This window comes from Amblyomma maculatum, chromosome 7 (genome assembly GCF_055883805.1).
Source record: "Amblyomma maculatum isolate TAMU_Amacu chromosome 7, ASM5588380v1, whole genome shotgun sequence".
Lineage (NCBI taxonomy): Eukaryota > Metazoa > Arthropoda > Arachnida > Ixodida > Ixodidae > Amblyomma > Amblyomma maculatum.
This window is the reverse complement of record NC_139350.1, coordinates 41,796,151-41,808,810: the sequence shown is the minus strand read 5'-3', so window position 1 is coordinate 41,808,810 and position 12,660 is coordinate 41,796,151. Positions and strand designations below refer to the sequence as shown.

The 12,660-nt window shown below is 43.5% G+C and overlaps 1 non-coding gene across 1 annotated transcript; it reads left to right on the top strand.

Moving 5' to 3' along the window:
* The first annotated feature begins 8,270 nt into the window (after positions 1 to 8,270).
* Positions 8,271 to 8,343, top strand: TRNAT-CGU (transfer RNA threonine (anticodon CGU)). The gene has a single exon. It is a non-coding gene; the product is annotated as a tRNA-Thr (tRNA).
* Positions 8,344 to 12,660: the final 4,317 nt, after the last annotated feature.

Sequence of the window (12,660 nt, the reverse complement as noted above, 5' to 3'; positions counted from 1 at the left end):
AACCAAATGAAGGCCTGGGAAGAGGAAAGTAGTACGCAAACAGGCTACAATCAAACGCGCATAAAGATATAAGCATCGACATTTAAGAGTCAACTGTAAGACTGTACACTAATCTAAGAACACACCATTTTCTTTTCTTTCCATAAGCTGGAACATTGTGTGTAACGGGCAGCTTTAAATACCCAGAGATCCGCGCTATGCTTAAGACATTTAATCTCAATGCACATAGTTTGACAATGACTTAATTGTTCCAAAAAATGTCTAGGTAGTTTTTATTCTGCGTGCTTAAGCAAGCAGTAATATGCAAGTCATTGCCCTCCGAAGATCTCTCTAGTCCTGTTTTGGTGCACATACGAAATGAAGAAAAAGAAAAACGTTTTGAAAAAGAAAGAACGACGGAAATAGAGGATGGAGAAGCTATAGTAAACGCCTAATTCGCTTCCGGTAGATCATCCTTCTGCGAAAGAAAGGTTGTCAGGCCGGCATGATTTCTCGCCACGAACAAAATCTGCGCCATAGGCTCGAAGCTAGGTAGAAATTTACACAAAACTTTGGCTCGGGTGTACGGTCCTTTTGGACGCCTTTGCACTTCAGATTTTTTAACCTTCCTGTAAAGTGTGGAAGTTCAAAAATTTTACCTACCTGGAGCACCACAAAGCTCTAACAGGAGCTGTTGGCGGGCTAGTTGGTGAATGTCTACTCTAGTCATGGTGAAATTGCGCAACAAACACGACACAAAAGTAAGAGGGACACGTAGCACGGGACGAGCTCAACCAGCTCGTCCCGTCCCGTGCTACGTGTCCCTCTTACTTTTGTGTCGTGTTTGTTGCGCAATTTCACCATGACCACAAAGCTCACACTTGAAGTAATTAAATTTCATGTGATTTTGCGGCTTCGCTCTTTGCGAAGTAAGCAAACCACAACAAAAGTTCCCAAAGGGAAAACAATTAAATTCCCTTGGAAGTATTCCACGTGTAATATCAACCTTGTTTACAATTATAGCCTGATTAGTTCTGCAAAAAGTAGCCGCGGCAAGTAGCCCGACTGTAGTCTGGCAAGCAGTAGTTGGCGAGTATATCCAGTCGATTACTCACATTTCATACCACACAATCAACGAATAAACAGGCATTAATGTCCGCATTTGGATTCGGCCTTATATTAATTGCATGCGCATAAGGTGCCCGTCATCATTTTCGCATTTTTCATCTCTCGGTGCGCGCCAAGAACTGCATCATACCTGCCAATACGAGGCGCAATTATAAGTGCTTTTTTTGCTCAGTACACTTTGATGCCAGTAAAGCGTCCGCACTGAAGTGCCCAAAATATGAACGTATTCCCTCGTAAACGTATGTGACAGGTTTACTTTTTCATATTTTATCTGAAGTATGGCCCTAGCTGTACTTGACCTTTTTTTTCATCTAAACAGCTGGTTCATCCTTTGGGGAGCGGCACGTAAACAAATGTCCGCGATATATGTATTTGTTAATCATGAACAAAAATAAATGCTTCAGTCGTGTATACGCTCTCTTTTTTTGCCCGTAACCACAGTCCTTTACACTTTCGCACACTGTATTTGTCATTTCTGTAAGTGGTGATTGGGGCACATAACGGACAATGATTAAATAGATATATTACAGATCACTGACGATTCAAGATAAACGTTGTTGCGTATTAATAGGCACAAGATGAAAAATGTGTTCGTAAATAAGGCTCGTAAAAAAATAAGGTGTTCCTAAAGAGGCCTTACGTAGCACAAGCTTTGCTTCGCATGCATACTGTTTTTCTCTGCGTGTTAGTAGCGCTCCTCGGCAGTAGCCTTTATTCCCTTACTGGAAGAACGAATGCAGAACACCACGCTTCGTTGGAAGCATTAAGTACAAATTGCTCATCTGGACGATTTATGGCTGTCCGCAGGAAGAAGAAATGTTGAAAGAGTTTTCAAATAGCGATTCAAACATCGCGCGCTGCTCCGCAGGACTACCCAAGCGTGCACGGCGTCTACAGATTTACGTTAAGAAATGGCAGGGATCAGTTTAAGAGCTTGGAATAAGTAGCCTCTATATTAAATATCGCACCAATTGCGTAGCGCGTGAAAATAGCTCCAAAGAGAACCACGACCCTCATCTGTACCGCCACTATCCCTGCGGCCGCTACGCGCCGAGCGGCGAACGTGGCACCCCTGTTGCACGTCGCGCCCTCTCACGGAAGTCGGTTCCTGTCATCACAAAAGCGGCCCGCTCTCCGGCGCCCGTCGTCACACTGCCCATTATTCTAGAGCACTATACCCTCAGCGACCATCGGTTATCCTCTCTTCGCACTACATGTCTTGCCCATGTCCATTTATTCTTCTTAATTTCCACTGGAATGTCGGTAACTTGAGTTATTTCTCTGAACCACTCTGCACGCTTTCTATCTCTTAATGTTGCCCCTACCATTTTTCGTTCCATAGCCCTCTGAGTTTTCCTCAACTTAAGTAAAACTCTCTTGGTTAGCCTCCACGTTTAAGCCCGATAGGTGAGTACAGGCAAGATGCAACTGTTGTATAATTTCCTCTTGAGCGATACTGGTAAGCCGCTAGTCATAATCTGCGAGTGCTTGCCAAAGGCGCTCCATCCCAATCTTATTCTTCTTGTTATTTCCTTTTCATGGTCCGGATCTGCGGTTACTACCTGTCCTAAGTAGACATATTCGCCTACTACTTCCAGTATTTCGCTACCTAATATAAACTGCTGTTCCTTCCCGAGGCTCTTGAACATTACCTTAGTCTTCTGCATATTTATTTTCAAGCCTACCTTTCTACTTTTCCTGTCTAGGTCATCAATCATTATTTGCCGTTCATCCCCCGAGCTGCTTAGCAAGGCAATGTCATCAGCAAATCGCAGATTACTGAGGTATTCTCCATCTACCCTTATCCCTAACTGCTCCCATTCCAACTCTGAATATTTCCTCTAAACAAGCTGTGAATAGTACTGGGGAGATTGTGTCTCCTTGCCTAACACCTTTCTTTATGGGAATTTTGTTACTTTCTTTATGCAGAAATATGATTGCTGTGCAGCCACTATATATATATTCCAGCACTTTCAGGTACGGCTCGTCCACCCCTGATTTCGCAATGCCTGCATCACCGCCGAGGTTTCAACGGAGTCAAATGCTTTTTCGTAATCAATGAATGCTATGTATAAGGGCTGCTTATATTCCGAGCATTTTTCTATCCCCTGATTGATGGTATGGATATGATCGATAGTAGAGTACCGTTTCCAAAAACCTGTTTGATTCTTTGCTTGGTTGCAGTCAAATGTTGTCCTGATTCTGTTAGCGATTACCTTAGTAACTACCTTGTACGTAACAGACAGTAAGCTGATTGGTCTAATTTTTAAGGTCCTTAGAGCCCTTTCTTGTGAATGAGGATAATGTTTGCATTCTTCCATGGTTCCGGTACTGTCGATGACACCAGGCACTGCATATACAGGGTGGCCAGGTTTTCTAGCATGATATCCCCCCCGTCCTTCAGCAAATCCGTAGTTATCTGATCCGCTCCAGCTGCTTTCCCACTTTTCATAGTTTCTAGTGCTTTCTTGACCTCGGCCTTCGTCACTGGTGGAACGTCTGACTGTTTTTCCCTACCGCCAATCTCATTACGGTCCCGACTACTTTGGCTACTGTAGAGATTTGTATAGAACTCCTTGGCTACTTTGACTATCTTGTCCATATTAGTGATGACGTTGCCCGCCTTGCTCCCGTATCGCATAAATCTGGCTTTTGCCTGTGCCAAATTTCTTCTTTACTGCTTTAAGGCTTCCCCCATTCTTTACAGCATGCTCAAATTTATCCATGGTATACTTCCTTATATCGGCCACCTTGCGATTATTGATTAGCTTTGATATCTCGGCCAATTCGATCTGGTCTGTTGGATTGGAAGCTTTCATACTCTGGCGTTTCTTAATCAAATCTTTCATTTCCTTAGACAGCTTACCGGTATCCTCTCTAACTATCCTACCACCTACTTCTGCCGCGCACTCAGTAATGATATCTCTGAAATTATTGTTCCTTGCTTCTAGGGTTCCTTGCCGAACACTTACCCGCTCCGAAACCAACTATTCAACTGAGAAAGAATGTCTGGTGGTAATATGGACCCTCACCAAGTTCCGACTCTACCTCTACAGCCGACCTTTCCGCATTATGAGCGACCACCATTTATTATGCTGGTACTCGCGAGCCTCAGACACCCCTCAGGACGATTCGCTAGATGGAGCCTTAGATTACAAGAATATGACGTAACAGTCATGTACAAATCAGGACGGAAGTATCAGGATGCTATCTGTCACGCTCACCCATCGCCATATGTTCAGAGGAGGAACCAGGAAGCCAACTTTGTCGTCTACACCAACCAGCAACCACTTCATCGTCTACGTCAACTAGCCACTGATTGCGTCTGCTTCGTCGTCGACTATAGTTTGTATCAATATAGAGCAGGTTCTAAAATAAAATAAACATCAAGCACAAATTTTTAGAATATACAAATTATTTAAAATGCGGTAAAAACACATTTCTCTATGCAACCTGTTATGAGAGCCCGGAAATGTTTGAAAGAAGTCTCCAGTCTGTTAGCGTTCGTGTTTTTATTACTGCGCAATTCCTTCCCCTGGGCGGCGGCCTTCCGCCCCTTGGACCCTGAGTGGTGCGTCGACCCGTCCACCGCTTTGGCGCACCTGCGTGGATTTCGACGCGCGCATGCAACCTCGGACCTTGGTCATATCGCATGCGGTGAGAGAGTCCAGTCCGGGAAACGCCAGGAGTGCGAACTGCGCTAGGACGGGATTGAGCAGGCGCTGGAAAACTCTGCGAACAAGCGTGTGCGAAACAAAGATGTCATTATAATCCAGTTGTTAATCGTTAATATACCCATTGTACTTTTTCGTGTTTTATTTGTGTTTCCAGTCTTATCTTCCACATTTTTTTTTCGTTCTAATGCTAACAAGTCAGTTTACATGCAGGTATCTTCTCTGCATGCACAATATTTGTAATAAAAAAAAACTACCTTCCCTGCGCACGCCTGTAACTGTTCCACAACAGAGGTAGTTAGAGAATAAATTTGCTTTGATACCGAATTAAGCTTAATTGTAAAACAACGACTGCTTTATTTAGTTTTTGAACTCTACAGTTAATCCTTCTTGCCATATGTAGCGCAAGCATTGTATTGCAGTGAACGACGATGGAATCGCGAAATTGGGGATGTGAATAAAAGCGGAGAAACGTTACAGATTTCTTTTTTTTCTCACTTCTGCGAAAAAAGAATAAATAAACCAGAAATTGTAAAATTATGCTATCTATGCACTTGGCATGCCGTCGAATCAAATGTTGTTCTGCTGAGCTGCCGTTCTTGTATACTGGCTGCTACACGAAGCTATTTTTTATTCCTATGAAATTCAGTGTGACAAAGCCCCACGCGAATATATTTCGCGTTTCAAGTTCTTGTGAAATATCAATGCCGGCCCGCCGTCGTGCCGCGGGCGACTCTAGCTGGCTCTGCGATCCCTTTTGCCACTGCAGTGATTTGAATATTCGCGGCCTGTTTTGGCAAATAGCTGGCGTACTCGTTTGCCGAATGAGTGTTTTATAGAATCATACAGCATTTACCAGTACTGTATGTGTGCGATATTCCATCAGTGATTAATGCGCCAAGGTCATTGCAGTCGTATTTTTGATTATACACGTATGCGATGGTCTACTAGTTTGCAAAGCCTACAACGTAAGTTACGCGAGCGTTACTTACGTCAAATATGTATATAAAAGAAATAGCGCCTTAAAGCATAGCGGCTGATGCACCGCGTCGGAACTTCCCGCCGGGGCGGCGGCCGTGTGCACCTTGAACCACACGTGGAGCGTCAGGGCCTGCGTCTTGGATTGCATCACACAGCATGTAAACCGACAACCCCACCTGCAGAGTGCATCCACTCGGGCAAGTCGGCGCAGCTGTTGCTGGCGCCGTGCCTTCATGTTTGTGTTCCTTTGTTTGTACTGTTTTCAATTGACCTAGTAAGCAGCGAACAGAGCATCCCTATTTAGGCGCGAGTGAGTGCGATAACTGGACTGGAACAGAAGTGCATGGTGTTTTGTCAACTAGAGCGGACGCTTGAGAAAAAAAAATGTGCGAACGAGTGCGATGAAGAAACGTGAAACTGTAACCCAGTTAAGTGTTTTCAGCATAACTTTAATATTCATACTGAGATTGTATGTGCAGTGTTTTCTCTTCATTTTTTTTTTCTAATACTGCTTAGAGCGACAAAGGAGCAGGAAGCGTCGATACGATTTGCCATATGTGGGAACATCCATGCATGTGCGGACCGACGTTTAATTTACCGCTCAATAACCCAGCTTTAATTTAGATTCACCAATGTTAAATTGTTTAAGCGAAAGTATGTACTGAGATACTTCGTATTCGCATAGCTTAAATGGCATAGTGTATTTTTAAAGTATATTTTGGTACAAGGTAGCGTACTCGGGCCGCTTTTGTTTCTCATTTATATTAATGATACTATCAATGCAATAGCTGACCCGATTCAAATTCGGCTCTTTGCAGACGATTGCGTTCTTTTTCATGGGATTAACGATCTTAGTGACCAATTACTCCTTACTCTAGCCTTAATAAAATTCATGAATGGTGCAGTGAGTGGGATATGAAACTTAACACAGATAAACCGGTCTTCATGAAAATAACAAATAAGCGAATCACACATTCATTCCAGTACAATCTTCCGTCTCATCCTTTAACTGAAGTCAGCGAATACAAATACCTTGGAGTCACTATAACTAATAAACTTAATTGGAACCGACATGTTTCTAACATATGCGCATCTTCATTTAAAAAGCTATCCCTTTCACGACACAAACTAAAGCAAGCTCCGCCTAATGTAAAGCTGTTAGCATACTCGTCAATCATAACACCCAAGCTTGAATATGCCTCCACTGTTTGGGACCCGTACACAAAACGCAATATTCACGCACTCGAAATGATCCAACGCAAAGCTATTCGTTTTATTTTCCAAGTATCGTGCAATGGATTCACCAACAGAACTAATGAAGCAACATAACATCCCAACACTCGAATTACGAAGAAAGATTCAGACTCAAACTTCTGTTCTTGCTGAAACACAATAAATTGTTAATGAACTCCTGGCCTTACCTGAAAGAGTTAAACACCCGTCTGACAAGAAATCGTCACGAACATCAATTAACTCCATACAATTCTAGAGTAAACGCTTTTAAATATTCCTTTTTTCCTCGTACTATAGAAGACTGGAACCGACTGCCACCTCACCTAACAAATAGCATCGACTCGATTGACCTAATTGAGTCTTGACTACCTTAACTAACCTGTTGTTGTGTTACCTAAACAGATTACATTACTAATTTCTGTGATTATCTAAGTAAACATTAAAAAAAGACATAAAGTACCATCCCCAACGCTTTCCTTGGCCTCGCCGACTGTTGGCTTCTTTCCTTCATGTGTTATAACGAGCACCCTCATTTCCCTTTGATTGATCTGCTTGTAGCTTACGGAGGTCTCGGTTCTGGCAGTCTTGAAGCCATAGGTAGCGTAAGAGGGTTCTAGCACAGCTTTCGCCCTCGCTCTTGATCACGTTGTACGTGACGCTGGCGGTAACAAAGGACGTCCCACGTCCGCCGCTATGGCTGGGGGTGACGCTGGTGAACACTCTCAAGGTTCGTATACAGACAACATAAATACCCAAGAAAGTAGCAGGGGGGACAGCGGCCGATGTAGCTCAGTTGGAAGAGCACCGGACGCGTTATTCAGAGGTCGTGGGTTCGGACCCCATCATCGGCACGTTGTTTTTTCTTCTACTTTGTGTCTAATTATCTTTTTCCTAAACAGATTACATTACTAATTTCTGTGATTATCGAAGTAAACATTAAAAAAAGACATAAAGTACCATCCCCAACGCTTTCCTTGGCCTCGCCGACTGTTGGCTTCTTTCCTTCATGTATTATAACGAGCACCCTCATTTCCACTTGATTGATCTGCTTGTAGCTTACGGAGGTCTCGGTTCTGGCAGTCTTGAAGCCATAGGTAGCGTAAGAGGGTTCTAGCACAGCTTTCGCCCTCGCTCTTGATCTCGTTCTACGTGACGCTGGCGGTAACAAAGGACGTCCCACGTCCGCCGCTATGGCTGAGGGTGACGCTGGTGAACACTCTCAAGGTTCGTATACAGACAACAAAAATACCCAAGAAAGTAGCAGGGGGGACAGCGGCCGATGTAGCTCAGTTGGAAGAGCACCGGACTCGTTATTCGGAGGTCGTGGGTTCGGATCCCATCATCGGCACGTTGTTTTTTCTTCTACTTTGTTTCTAATTATCTTTCCCCTAAACAGTTTACAATACTAATTTCTGTGATTATCCAAGTAAACATTAAAAAAAAGACATAAAGTACCATCCCCAACGCTTTCCTTGGCCTCGCCGACTGTTGGCTTCTTTCCTTCCTGTTGTTGTGTTGCTGCTTTAAATATTTGTGTGTGTTTTAAATAACAAAAAAAATGTTTTCCCTTGTACTGCCGATTTCACTGACGTTTTTCGTTTGATTATTGTACCAAATGTTCGATTTTTCTAACCCTGGCTGCCATGATTATTGTGTTCTAGCTGTGTAAATCTTTTTCTTTATATATGATGTAATAATATTATTGTTGCCACTCCTGCTTGGGCCCACCAAAGGGCCTGCAGTATATTGTAAATAAATAAATAAATGGAAGCGCGCTCGCCATAGTCGATCTCAGTCACGTACGAGCATTAATAGGCCGACGCTTATCTCTCATTAATTGCATCGCACTGCATGCGTGTCCTGGGGTAACGTCTGTTTGAAGCCACTGTTGTGAAAACTAATACACTCGGGGCAAAGACATTTGCTAAAACTTTTGGAATTCTCTTCACCCAGAGCAGCAGGAATCGCTACGGGAGCAGCCATGGAAGAACCTAGACCATTGCTGAATAGAATACAAAAAATAGCAACCATTGCCTATGCGTGCTATATGACATGTCGTTTTGATTATTTATAATCTCCCGATTGGCAGGGAACTATTTATCACCGCCGCGGCCCTGATAGACCGGCAAACGGTGGTGAACTCATTGATATTTGACGCTGTTGATCGATCGTCGGTCTCATCAAAATTAGTCACAGCACACATACAGATTGATTACAGTGCCAGCTTAAGTCAATTAAGATCTAATGTAAAAGAACATGGTGTAATCCCAAGCAACATCAAAACAGCTTGGTAGGATTAAAGCAAACACGACGGAAACCAGCACCGCGGAATTATAATTATTTAGACGCAAGATTTCCGAAGCATTTAAAATTGCAAAGGTAACTTGAAAACATCGATTATAACAGCACAGTTAACGAATCCAAATATTAAATGAGCCTGCGAAGCGCAAAAGCACACAATGCGGTTTCCCATAGAATATTTCTAGCCACATGCTAATTTGCATCTAATATTGACCAGTAGGTGAAATAAACAAGACAATGTGGACTAAAGTGTATGTCATTGCATCTGGTGGGACATGGTAACAGAACTGACAGTATTGTCTTGTCCAGCATATGCCAATAATGGCTAACGTCAGTGGAGTAATGGCTAACGCTGTTCGATATAGCCATCCTTATGAAATGGCAATGCCAATATCGTTGATATGTAAGGTATGCCAGTGTTTATCTAACCTTGGCGGGCCATTGTAACGCGGCTCACATTATTGTCCAGCATATGTCGAATATTGGCCAGCATCAGTGGACTGATGGCTAATGCTGTCCATTATAGCCATTCGTATCAAATTTCAATGCCAACACCGGTGATAAGCCGGATATCCACGCCCATCATTGCCATCTTCGTATAATGGTACCACCGATATTGTGAGAGCGTCGGACATGACGGGCCGATGTTGTTATCATTATAATTAGGTACGAGCAATATTGGTTACCCATGGAATCGTCAGGGTCAGTGTTGAACGTGTTATAGAATGGCATAACCAGTACCAGCCATAAGATGGCAGTGCTGGGCCTACATAGGGCTGATCGCTGCCAACTCACTCACAATATTGGCCCGAGCATTTGTGCTGCCTGGGCACTATCCTGGAGCAGAAAAGTTGAAAAGTTAAAGAGTATAATAGACTCCCATTTGGCTCTATTTTCTACACAAAACCATGAAGCACACACTTGTGCCGGTTACTGGGCGACATTTTCTTCTCGTAAATCGCTTCAAAAGCTTGTCAACTGACCATGGCCGCGCTGCATTAAAATATATTGAAAGTTAATGCGACCTTACGTTCGTTGAACGACCACACCCGTTTCTTGGCGCTAGTTGGACAGCCTAATGAATTTTACGTTCCTTCCATGCACAACAAAATACCTCACTCAACTGGATCGCATGCAAAACAGTAGGAAGAAAAAAAATAGTACAAACCATTTGCGTGGAATATGAGGACAGATCATTCAAGCTGAACCCTAACACTATTTATATTCATAAAGTACAACGCCATCTAAAAATCGCTCGCCTTCAGAAGAGTTCGCATTTTAGACAAAGAAAGGCGTCATGAGCATTTTGGCAACCTTTTAGAGATCAATCGCTTTGAAAGCACAATATGCTGATGGGCTCAAAAATGATGTTTTGATGGTCCGTGAAAGATATGATATACGTTCAAACCCACACCATACAAGATATACCCACTCAGGTGGTCGGAACAATGTTTTAGTGTGCGCAGAAAACACTGCTAAGGTGCTTACTACAATGCATTTTTATAGAGTTTTTTACTTACTGCCTCCCTCACTCGTGCTCTTATGGCGCTTTTAAAAGTCCAAAGGGAATGCCTTGAAACAATTCGATAATGACCTTAAAAGCCATTAAATATAAATAGATGTCCTATCATAACTCCAAGCTGTAGTGCACACAAGACGAGGGACTGAGCTTGGAAGTGTCTCCAGCTTGAAAGTATGAACCAACAAGTCCAAATTTCGATATCATAATAACTCCTTTCTTTTTCCTTTCAATGTCACTAATACGACACTCAAGCTTGTGCAGTCTTATAAATATCTAGATGTGACCCTGTCAAATGATCATTCTTGGCACTCGCATGTAACTAATATCATCGCAGCATATAATAAAACATTAGGCTCTCTGAAACGTCATCTGTGCAGCGCTGCACCCCATGTAAAGATTGCGTACAAAACAATTGTCAGGTCCCGGTCGAATATGCGGCGCCTATTTGGATCCCCTATCAATCACATCACCGGCTCATCAAAAATCGCGCAGTCACATTCATTCACTCCTTCTACAGATATGAAGTCCGCGTTACACCTTTAAAATTTAAATCTGGCCTCTCAGCGTCTCCAGTAGGCGTCTTTGTACAATATTTTTATCTTCCCTTCGTCATGCACTCTACATCACACCTATAGCCCGCATATCCCATCGCGCCAGCCATCTGTTACAAGTTGCGAGCCCACACGCTCGAACCACAACCTTCCCTGCCTACTTTTCCTTCCGGACCACTACGGACTGGAACGGCCTTTCCATAACATTGTGGAGATGAAACACAGAGACAAGTCCTTATCTTGTCTTCACAAATATAGTTGGGAGAACCGGCTGAGTCATGATGCGGGAGTAGAATAGCGCGCTGCTGGCATTGAGTTCAGCAGCCATGAAATCCTACCTGCGCGTTCTTGGCAGGCGCGCTGAGGCTGTCGCCTTCGTCTGCCGCCGGACCACGAGGGTATGCTACACCACTGCTACGACGTGTCCACGGACAATTATGGCACATTTAACTGACCATTTTTTCAATGATTGTTTAATCATGAGGGATCTGCATTTGTACATAACCCTATCCCATATGTAGTGCCCTCTTACGGGAAATCTTCAAGGTAATATACTGAATCAAAGTGAGCGTCACATGCTGTGCCTCTCCTTTCTTCACAGTCTATTTCTTTAATCCGACAACATTTCACTGCCTTTCTAGGCAAGTGTTGATGTCCCCTTCCCAATCATTTCGTGAACAGGCCTGTCTGGAAGGAACGTTTCTTATGAAATCGGTTAGTTTATTTTGTATCTAATTTTTCACTGTGGAAAGTTTACAGATTCAGTGACGAAGAAAACTGAAAGCATCCCCACTGTTCACTCAACAATTTCTTCATACAAAGAAGCCTAGAAAGTGGACTTGGAGTGCTCACATTCACAAAGTCCTCGTTGGTGCGTCGCAGGTACGACAAGCGTTTCACTCGACACTTGGTAGCAACAACCCTGCGTGGCCAACAGGTTGCGCCCCGCATGGCGCTCTGAAGGTCTGGAATTCAAGCCCACTGACGAAAACCTCATTTTATTAAATTAGTTCGAGTTTCTCATTTGTAACACCTCGGATTATTTTAAAACCGCTGCTAGACGACAACGCTGGATTTCCAGGAGACGGGGCTGCTCTAAGCTGTCCTGTAATATGACTCCAAGTTGTGGGTCTCCGCAGCCCCTTGAAGTGTTTAAACCACGTGCGCGTTTTCCTATTTGTATTGTGTATGCGTGGGCGGCGCGAGTTCGCATGAGCGAGCAGCTAATCTTGGGGGCGTGATGTTAGCAGCGAAGATACGATGGTAGATAAGCGCTTCGGAAGCAAGGCGC